Genomic DNA, 9,743 nt, shown 5'->3' with positions numbered 1-9,743 from the left:
ATTCCTCAAGAGATGCATCTGGTTCTCCCATGCACTTTTTCAACAACGATTTGCAGAAATAGTAACTATGTTAGATGCCATTTTATGCATCTTATAGGGTAGTTTTTATCATCATTTTAGCATCATATTTTGTACATTTGCATGTCATTTAGATAAATAATGTTCAGCTCATGTATTTCGTTAGAATTCCCGTACTGCTCATGTTTTTATGTCGATTTCAGATAGTTCGAGTGGAGCAGTGCTTTGGGAGCAGTTGGATGCGCGTTTGGAGCTTAAAATGGAGCTTGGGACTTATGAAGGATTATGAGGAATGTTTGGAAGATGCTTTGGTCAAGAAACATTGGATTGAATTGATCACACGAAGATAGAATACGCAATCTAAAGTTAAAGGATGTTGCTGGCAGCTTTGACCCCCTGTCAGTATTTTGACCATATCTCGAGAACCGTAACTCCGATTGACGCGATTCAAAATGATCTGAAAAGTAGACGAAATTTCGGACGTCATAGGCACAACCTACGATCACAGGTTGTCTCCTTGCGATCGCAGGTGACCCTTTTTGCGATCACAGGTTTGGTCGCAGGTTGCCTTCGAGGTTCTTTTGTGCCCAAAATTCATCCGGAAGTGAAAACTCAATACCTGCGATCGCAGGTTGTGTACATGCGATCGCAGGTTGGCCAAAAAGTGTCAAAATAGCATCCTACTTCATTAAAAAGGCACCATACGTGTTTATTTCAAAACCTGCAATCGCAGGTTGTGTACATGCGATCGCAGGTACGTCGTTTTTGCTGCTGGACGTATAAATAGATCTTATAACCTTCCAGTAACCTGAGTTGGCGATTCTAGAGGTACCAGACGACGAAAATACGATTTTGGAGGCGTTTCTTCTCCGATTTCAACGATTTCTGAAGATCTGAAGACTGTGGATCATCCCCTACGTTTAGTTTAGTAAGATTTAGTAGTTTAATGTTTCTTTTTATTGTTTTAGATCAGATTTTAGCCATGTCTGGCTAAACCCTAGTTTTCAGTTTTGCAAAGACAAGTACTTTTCATGTGATTGATCATTAGATCTGGTTTTTGATTTGTGTTTCTATCTAGATTCTTCAGTTTTGTTCTTAATGAATGTTTGATTTTGATTCTTGTTAGTCTGATCACCTAGCTAGGGTTTTATCATTCCAGTTAATCAATTAATAGAATCCGTAATTGTTCTAATAAATTGGTAAAAGTAACAAGTATCAGATTGGTTCCGTTTTGGGATTTAACTCTGGTATAAACTGTAAAAATCATATATTTACGCTTCCGAGCTTGTGAGAAGTATTGGGTATTGCTGGGAATTTTACAAAGAAGTTAATGCAACTTTTCTGATCTTAATTAAGAGCTTGTTTGATTAGACAGTAAAAAGTTACGGTTAATTGAAGAGCTTGTTTTGGTTAACTAAATAAGGTAAAAGAGAAATTACTAAAGCTTGTTAGTTTTTCTCAGTACCAGCTTAGATAGAACGTATCTCAAATAATCAGATCTGGATCAGTTGCATGATTAGGAAAGTCACAGCAGAACTGGAATTGTTTTTATTATTGACTTTCATTTACTTTATTATCACTGCATTTCTAGTTATTAGTTTTAATCAAAACCCCCCTTTTTATATTCTGTTTCTTGACTAGATGTGCCTGATGCAAAAAGGCATTGACTTTTAGGCTGTGTCCCTGAGGATTCGACCCTGCTTCCCTGTGCTATATTTTTAGTGCAACCAGCAATGATAAATTTATTTGTTTAATACGTGCGCGACAACGTGTTAACAAACTATAAGAAAGTAAGATCAGAAAAGATCTAGGAATCAGACATGTTGTGTTGCATATCACCGCAACTTTTATCTGAAATGCCCTACAAATATTCAAAATCAAGTATCTAATGTTACGGAAAATCTTTTTGCAATGGCATCCCGTGATATATGAAGGGACATGGCTGCGTTTCCACAGCTGAAGCATTTTGATAAGGTGCTTCTTGACTCTGAAAACGTTTAGATGGTTCTTGCTCCATTTCATGGAGAGGTTGAAATGAGTTGTGGCAGTCAAACATCTAAAAATCGATGCTATACTACCTACTATTGCCCCAATTGATTGCACAATAACAATCACGTCAATTGACCACTTTTAATTTGATTTTCCATAATCAAATCTTGATTTATCAACAACATAGTTATCAATTTAGTAAATAAAATGCAAGCACATATAGCGCATAGAACCCCAAAAGCAGAAGAAACCTGTGAACATGCAATTGCAAATTGGGGGTTACCGGAGATGCTTGTGTCTTGATGATTTGAAGCCAATCTATGAAACTCCTTGTACCGGTGTTGTAAAATCTTTCTAGATGCTGAAATTGTCAAAGCTATTGAAAATGGGCTTTAGAAGAAAAGAAAGAAAGAATGAGAGTTTTTTTGGTACGAATTGATCCCCAAACTTATTTTTTTTGGCTTTATAAGGGCACAATGTGAGTTTTTTTGGTCTAAAATGTCACTGAACCGGCTATTACAGGTTGATAGGGACTAAAAAAGCAGGTCATATCCTAGTTTAGGGACACATAAAGCCCGACAAAAGCTTTAAGGACTCAACGGGTGAACCCTAGAAAGTTTGTAGGGCATTTATGTCATTTTCCCTATAAATGTAATAGGGAAGCAATGTAATATTGCATTATATCGGTAAATATATTCAATTATGCCCTTACATATATGAATAATTCGACGAATAGGCTCAAAAATATGTACGCAAAAAGTCGTGTCATCTTAGGGGCAGGTTAACATATTCAGGAAGTACAGGACAACGTCATTCCAAAAATATAAACTTCATAAAAATCTGACTTCGTATGATGAACTTATGGATTTTACAAGAAATAAAAATCAACCGCGTAAATAATTTACAACGTAAAAATAGTACGAAGAGATCGGTTAAGTTTTGGTTAATGTCACAAAAAGGAAAGTTGTAGTACTCCTCAAGATAAGAATTTTGAGACGAAGAACGCCAAGAAAGAAGCCCGTATGGGCGAGTTATGATATTTGTAAAATCATTTATGGATACCCTATTAGGCCAAAAGGCGAAGGTTAAAATTTGTCAAAACAACCTAAAGGAAAGTTGTAGTACTAATTGAGAGCATCGCTTGGGTATAAAGAGGGTAATGATCGGAGCTCGTACACAATAAATAAGAATTTTTCAACTTCATTTATGTGCACACACCATGCGCGGCACGCACACTGACTCCAGATTTGCGAAAATTGCGGATGACGTGGCCCAGCGAGAGAGTGACACGTGGCAACGCCCGGTTGGAGCCACGATACACTTTGTGTGGCGTGCACACCAAAAAGGCGTAACGTGCGGACCAAAACCTTTCTAAAAATAGAAGTGTCTGTAGACCAATTTCTACACACCTCTCCAAAAATATCTCTCCCTCTGTTCGACGTGCTTTAGTTCGCAAGAGGTCTCAGAGCTCCCGAGTCCCAAAGCTACCCTACTACCGCGATTCATGCTACTAGTGTGAGTTCACGCTCCAATTTTATAGGTTTTCAAAATTTTTACCAGGGGGGATCACTACAAGAAAAACGCGATTTTGCTAGGGAAGGAATCCGTTGCAAAAAGCTGAAATTCTGTTGCAAAAGACGAATAGCAACGGAATTTGCAACGGAACAGTTCCGTCCCAAAAAACCGTAGTGAAGGTGTTGCAACGGAAACAATAATTCTGTCGCAAATGTGACAACGGAATGAAATCCGTTGTAGATGGTATTCTATCGTGTATTCCGTTGTAGGATGCCGTTGCAAATTCCGTGGTAGTTCTTCCATCACAAATTACGTGGTGATGAATCCCTAGCTAAATCCGTTGTGATGACTCCCTAGCTAAATCCGTTGCGGCGACTCCCTAGCTAAATCCGTTGTGATAACTCCCTAGCTAAATTCGTGGTGTTGGTTCCATAGCAAAATCTGTGGTGTTGGTTCCATAACAAAATCTGTGATGTTGGTTCCATAGAAAAATTCGTAGTCTATATTCTATAACCGATTCCATAGCAAATTACGCTGACATACTTCCATAGCAGAGATCATAGCTATGGATGGATAATTAATTTAGAAATTAAATACAAATTATTTTGTACTAATATATAAAAACAAAAATAACAAAAAATCAAAGAACATTTATATTATAAAATAAAACAAAAAAATATTTATTACATAGAAAATAAAAAGTGGCTAATCTAAAATAAATACTTTGTAACAAACAAATCAACACTTTATGATCTACTAGTTTTGTAGTTCTTTAAAGGCATTAATAACAACCATTGCCTATTATAGTTGTTTATTAAGCTTGCTCGATTCTTTTGTTGTGTTGGTCATCTTTGGCCTTCATTATTTCCATATGTTCTTCATGTTTCTCTTTTTGTTTAGTAACAAGCTCCCATAATTCTTCCACTTCATCATTTTTTTCCCTGAATGTAAGATACTTCTGTTGTACCGTTAACATTTATCACTAGAACCGCCTTTGCAAATAAGCCAATATAGGTCCCATTTGTCTTATTACCTAATACCCCTTTTGGTTTCAAATGGGACATATCTCCTGATTACAAGTAAAATAAAATAGTCAATACTAATTAATTAACCTGTGATAACATACTAGTAAACATGCAGTTTCATTCACTTGTGATAACATACTATTTATTCATAAGTTTAGGGCTACATGCATGAAATAACATCCTACTTTCATTTACTTGTTTTTTTCTAGCATTCAAGTTTAGTTTTCTTCTAATCAAGGCATATACTTTGAAAAATGCACTTTTTTTCTCACTAGGGCACTGGACTTTGTGAAGGGTCCAGTTAATGGTTTGGTCTAGGCTTTCATTGTAATAGTTCAGTATGATTCTTTAATAGTAATTTTGTGGGTTGTTTAGTGTTTACGGTCAGGAAGTGAGTTTACGGCCGTAAACATGTTTACGGCCGTAAACCCAGTTTGCGGCCCAATCGAGTATATATAGTGGAGGTGTAGGTCTTTGTTTAGTTGTTGATACCAGAGAGTTTACGGTGTACTGTGTCGAGTTGTACCTGACGTTTTATGCAATAAACGGGTGCAAGCTTGATCTCTTTTCTTCTTCTAATTCTATTGTGATTGTTTGTTGCTTGATCATTGGTAAAGATCCTTTTCAGGACCTTACAATTGGTATCAGAGCAAAAACCGGTGTCAAAGCTTCATTCAATCGAGATCTCGGCTGTTTAGACTGACATTCTTATTGTTCGAGATTGGTTTTAGTGTTTTCGTGGTTAAAGGGTTTGAATCTACTTCAAAATCGTGTTTTGGAAGAACTTTTGGGAGTTTACTGCCGACCGTAAACTCTGTTTACGGCTGTAAACTCAAGAACATTAATCAACCGTAAATTGTGAATCTTCATTAACCGTAAACTAAGCTTCAATAACCGTAAACACTCAAACCGTAAACGTCCAAACCGTAATCATCCAAACCGTAAACCCAGTTTACGGTCGTAAACGCTTCAACCGTAAACCCAGTTTACGGTCGTAAACGCTTCAACCGTAAACCCAGTTTACGGTCGCAAACTCATCAACCGTAAACTCTTTTATGATTTTAATTTGCTTTAATTTCAAATGGAATCTCAAAGTCAAACTCATTTTCACGAACTTGATACTGTCATGGGCACAACTACACGAATTCCAAGATTAATGTCTGCAGATGGTTTTCCTGAGTGGAAATACAGGATTGAAAAGTACATTAAAATGAAGGACTTTAAAGTCTGGAGAAGCATTCTTAGAGGCCCTGTTAGAATCACTATGACAGTTGGAGGACAAGTGATTGACAAGGCTGTTGAAAACTACACAGATGAGGAGTTTGAGAAAGTTGAAGAACAGGAAAGGGGTTTAGCCACTCTAACCATGGCATTATCTCCTGATATTGCTCAAGGTTTCTGAGAGTACACTTCAGCTAAAGATTTGTGGGAAGCCCTAATTGAGGTATATGAAGGAAATGAAGATATGAAGGAGAGTCACCAGGACATGTTGAGACAAAAATTCAATATGTTCAACTACATTCCCGGAGAGACTCTTGAGGCACAGCTGCAGCGGTTCACAACTCTCACCACTGACATGAATATATCTGGGATTTTCTTGACCAAGTCATAGATTAACAAGAAGCTTCTGAATGCTCTTCCTAGATCATGGGATATGAATATTGCTGTGATTAAGAAGACCAAAGATCTAAATCGCCTCACTCTTGCTGAAATCATGGCGATCATCAAAGCTTGTGATATTGATGACAAACAGAGAGAAATTAACCATGTGAACTCGTACTCTACTGAAAATCTTGGAATCTCATCCAACAATGCTCTCTCATCAATCATGACTTCTTCTGGTCAAGTATTTGCTGCTCAACAACCTCAGATTCAGACCTTCGCTGGTGCATCATCCATTCCTCATCCTCAAAACCAGCCATTTGTCACTCCACAAGCTGTTCCCCCTCCAAATGTGCCAGTTGTAGCCTCTTCCTCAAACACTAAAGACACTGATGAAAATCTGGCTCTAGCCACTGGGCTTGTTAACTACTACAATGCTTTTGTAGCTTGAGAGCTTCCACCTCAGTTGTCATTTGCTGACCTGGATCAGATTCATCCAGAAGATGTGGAAGAGATGGAAATTACATGGCAGATTGCTATGGTTGTTTTCAGGGCCAAGCAGTTTGCTAAGAAGACAGGGAAGAACAACTGGGGCATGAATGCTGACAAGAAGGTGGGATTCAACAAGGGCATGCTGCGATGTTTCAACTGCCACGAGCCAGGTCATTTTGCTCGTGAGTGTCCAAAGCCAGATCGTAGGATGAACAACAACAGGACAATGGTTGCAGTGGGAAATAATCGTGCAGGTGCTTCGGTTAATGGTGAAACTGCTATGGTCGCTCAGTCCTTTGACTGGGAGGACCAGATTCAGGCGCTGAATATTTCAGGGCCAGAAAACGCTCACCTAGCTCAAATTGATGATGCTCCTCTGAAGAATGATGTAGCTGATCCTGAAGCAGAAATGATGGAGCTGCAGTTTGCTCTGATGGTGTCTTCTACTTTCAAGCCAAGGAAGAGTGAGGTAAATCTACCGTCTTGTTCTCAGGCATGTAATTAATATGTTAAACTTCTTCATGATGAAATTCAATTATTACGTAGAGAAGTAGAGGACCTTAGATATGAGGGCTATCAACTTAGGAAAGGACAAAAACCCCTTAAGTCCCAGTTAGAAACAAAAATAAAATATTTTAAAAGAATTCAAACAGAATACAGTGAAACATGTGAGCTTTATGATTATATTAAGAGACAAAATGATGAGTTAATTACCGAGCTTGATACATTAAAAAGACAATTTGAAACTGCAAATTTTGATTTTAGAAAATTTGATGGATCCAGCGAGGTAGTTGCCCACATGATTGATCACTGCATTCAGTTCAGACGAAATCAATCAAAGGGTTTAGGATATGATAGTGTACCTCCTCCTTATAATCATACATATCAGTATCAACCCCTATCCAAGGATGAGATTGCCAACGAACCATTTATGGTTTATGGAAAGCCATCTGGTTTCGTTTCAGGCGGATTTATTAATGTTGAAAGTACTAACATTTCTACTTCCCCTGTAGATCAACCCTTAGATCAGACAAAGCGTGAAGTTAGAGAATCTGTTTCTGTTTCTGTTTCTGATTCTGATATTTTTGTTTCAAATGAAAAAGTTTTTGTTTCTGATGTTAAGACTGAGAATGTTTCGTGTGATGTTTCCACATCTGCTACTGTTGAACTTAATTTCTTTGATATGTTTGATGAACTGTTTGGTAATTCTGATGCTTGTTATTCTCATGAAAACCCATCAATTCCACAAGTCACACCATCTGAGGCACCCCCACTTATCTCACAACCTATTTCTCATGCATGTTCTTCTGAGAAGAGTAAGGGTGTCTGTCAAGAAAATAAATCTAAGAAATGCAGTACACGTTCAAATAATAAACAGATTTGTTTTAATTGTGGTGTTGGTGGTCATATAGCTAGGAATTGTCAAAATAGGATCTTTGTGAATTATATGTCACCAAGAGGAGAGAACGAATCTCGAGGAAGGTCTTTAATTAGAAAATCCTCAAGAACTCATTCTCAAAATGAGGATTGGAAAGATGATCGAAGTAGAAAAAGGGTTGTTTTTCAAAAGAATAAAAAGGTTTTTCATAACAAAGCTCCAAATAGTTTGCCAAAACCGAACAAGGCTCCGCCAAGATCGGTTTCGTAAAAAAGCAGTTCTGGATCTTCAACCACTTTTGGTAGAACATCCAGAGGCTCAGTGCAAACTAATAAGAAACCTATTCCAAAACCACCTGAGAATGTTATAAAACCTAAATATCATTGGAAGCCCAAATCAATTTCCAATCCATCATCATTATCCTCTGAAGTGATCAGAAATGAGGATCCTAATTTGAAAACATTAAAAGATAAATCAGAGAAAGCGAAAAGGAACCCAGGACAGTGATGACCTGGGTTCCCAAATCTAAATGATCCCGCTCATTTTGCAGGGACAGTTGCGGAGGAATGTCGTTCGTCCTTGGTACGTCGACAGCGGCTGCTCCCGGCATATGACAGGAGACATCTCCCAATCGAGCGACATTCAATCTTTTAATGGGGGGTATGTTTCCTTCGCGGGCGGAGATGGTGGCAAGATCACTCAGAGAGGAACCGTTACAAATGGAGTGCTAAGCTTTGAAAATGTCAACTTTCCTCCCGATTAAAGCATAGCTTGTTGAGTGTTTCCCAAATTTGCGACAAAGGCTATTCTACCCATTTTACCGATAAAGAATGCATGATTCTCAAGCCAGGCATTGTCATCCCGGAAGAGTGGATTCTCATCAAATCTAAGCGGGATGGGAATGCTTACATTATTGACATGAACAGTAACATACCTGAACAAGTCACTTGCCTATTTTCAAAAGTGTCCGAACAAAATGCAATGCTGTGGCACCGACGACTCGGTCATGCTAACGCGAAAAACCTGAATTGCCTTGCTAATAATGAGATGGTCCGAGGCTTACCTGTCAGAGACTTTATTACATTTGAGAAGTGTGTGTCCTGTGCCCAAGGAAAACATCATAGAAAACCACACCTGCCAAAGCAAGTCAACTCAATCAGTCAGGTGCTCCAATTATTGCATATGGACTTATTTGGTCCAGTCAACGTCCTAAGCATCAACAGAAGTTCGTACTGTCTTGTTGTGATCGATGATTTCTCTCGGTTTACGTGTGTCTTCTTCTTATCCAACAAAGTTGGGTTTGCTGATCTGATAAAGAAGTTCATTGTGATGATTGAGAATCAAACCAACAACCAGGTGAAGGCGCTTCGTACTGACAATGGAACTGAGTTCAAGAATGCGGTTCTTGACCATTTTTGCGTAGAAAAGGGGATCGTGCGTCAATACAGCTCTGCTCACACGCCACAACAAAACGGTGTTGCTGAAAGGAGAAATAGAACTTTAAAAGACGTTGCAAGGACAATGCTTTGTGATTCTAAATTACCTGTTTTCTTTTGGGCCGAGGCGATTAACACTGCTTGCTACGTGCATAATCGTGTTCTAATCAACAAAGCGCAGATGAAGATACCGTACGAGATTCTCTATGGACACAAGCCTTCAGTCAGCCATTTCCGTGTATTTGGCTGCCCTTGCACCCTTCTTCACTTGGAATCCAACCCTAAATT

Source organism: Lactuca virosa, chromosome 7, assembly GCF_052849685.1.
Source record: "Lactuca virosa cultivar CGN04683 chromosome 7, Lactuca_virosa_CGN04683_v6, whole genome shotgun sequence".
Classification (NCBI taxonomy): domain Eukaryota; kingdom Viridiplantae; phylum Streptophyta; class Magnoliopsida; order Asterales; family Asteraceae; genus Lactuca; species Lactuca virosa.
The sequence above is the reverse complement of the archived record's forward strand: the minus strand, read 5'-3'. Positions refer to the sequence as shown.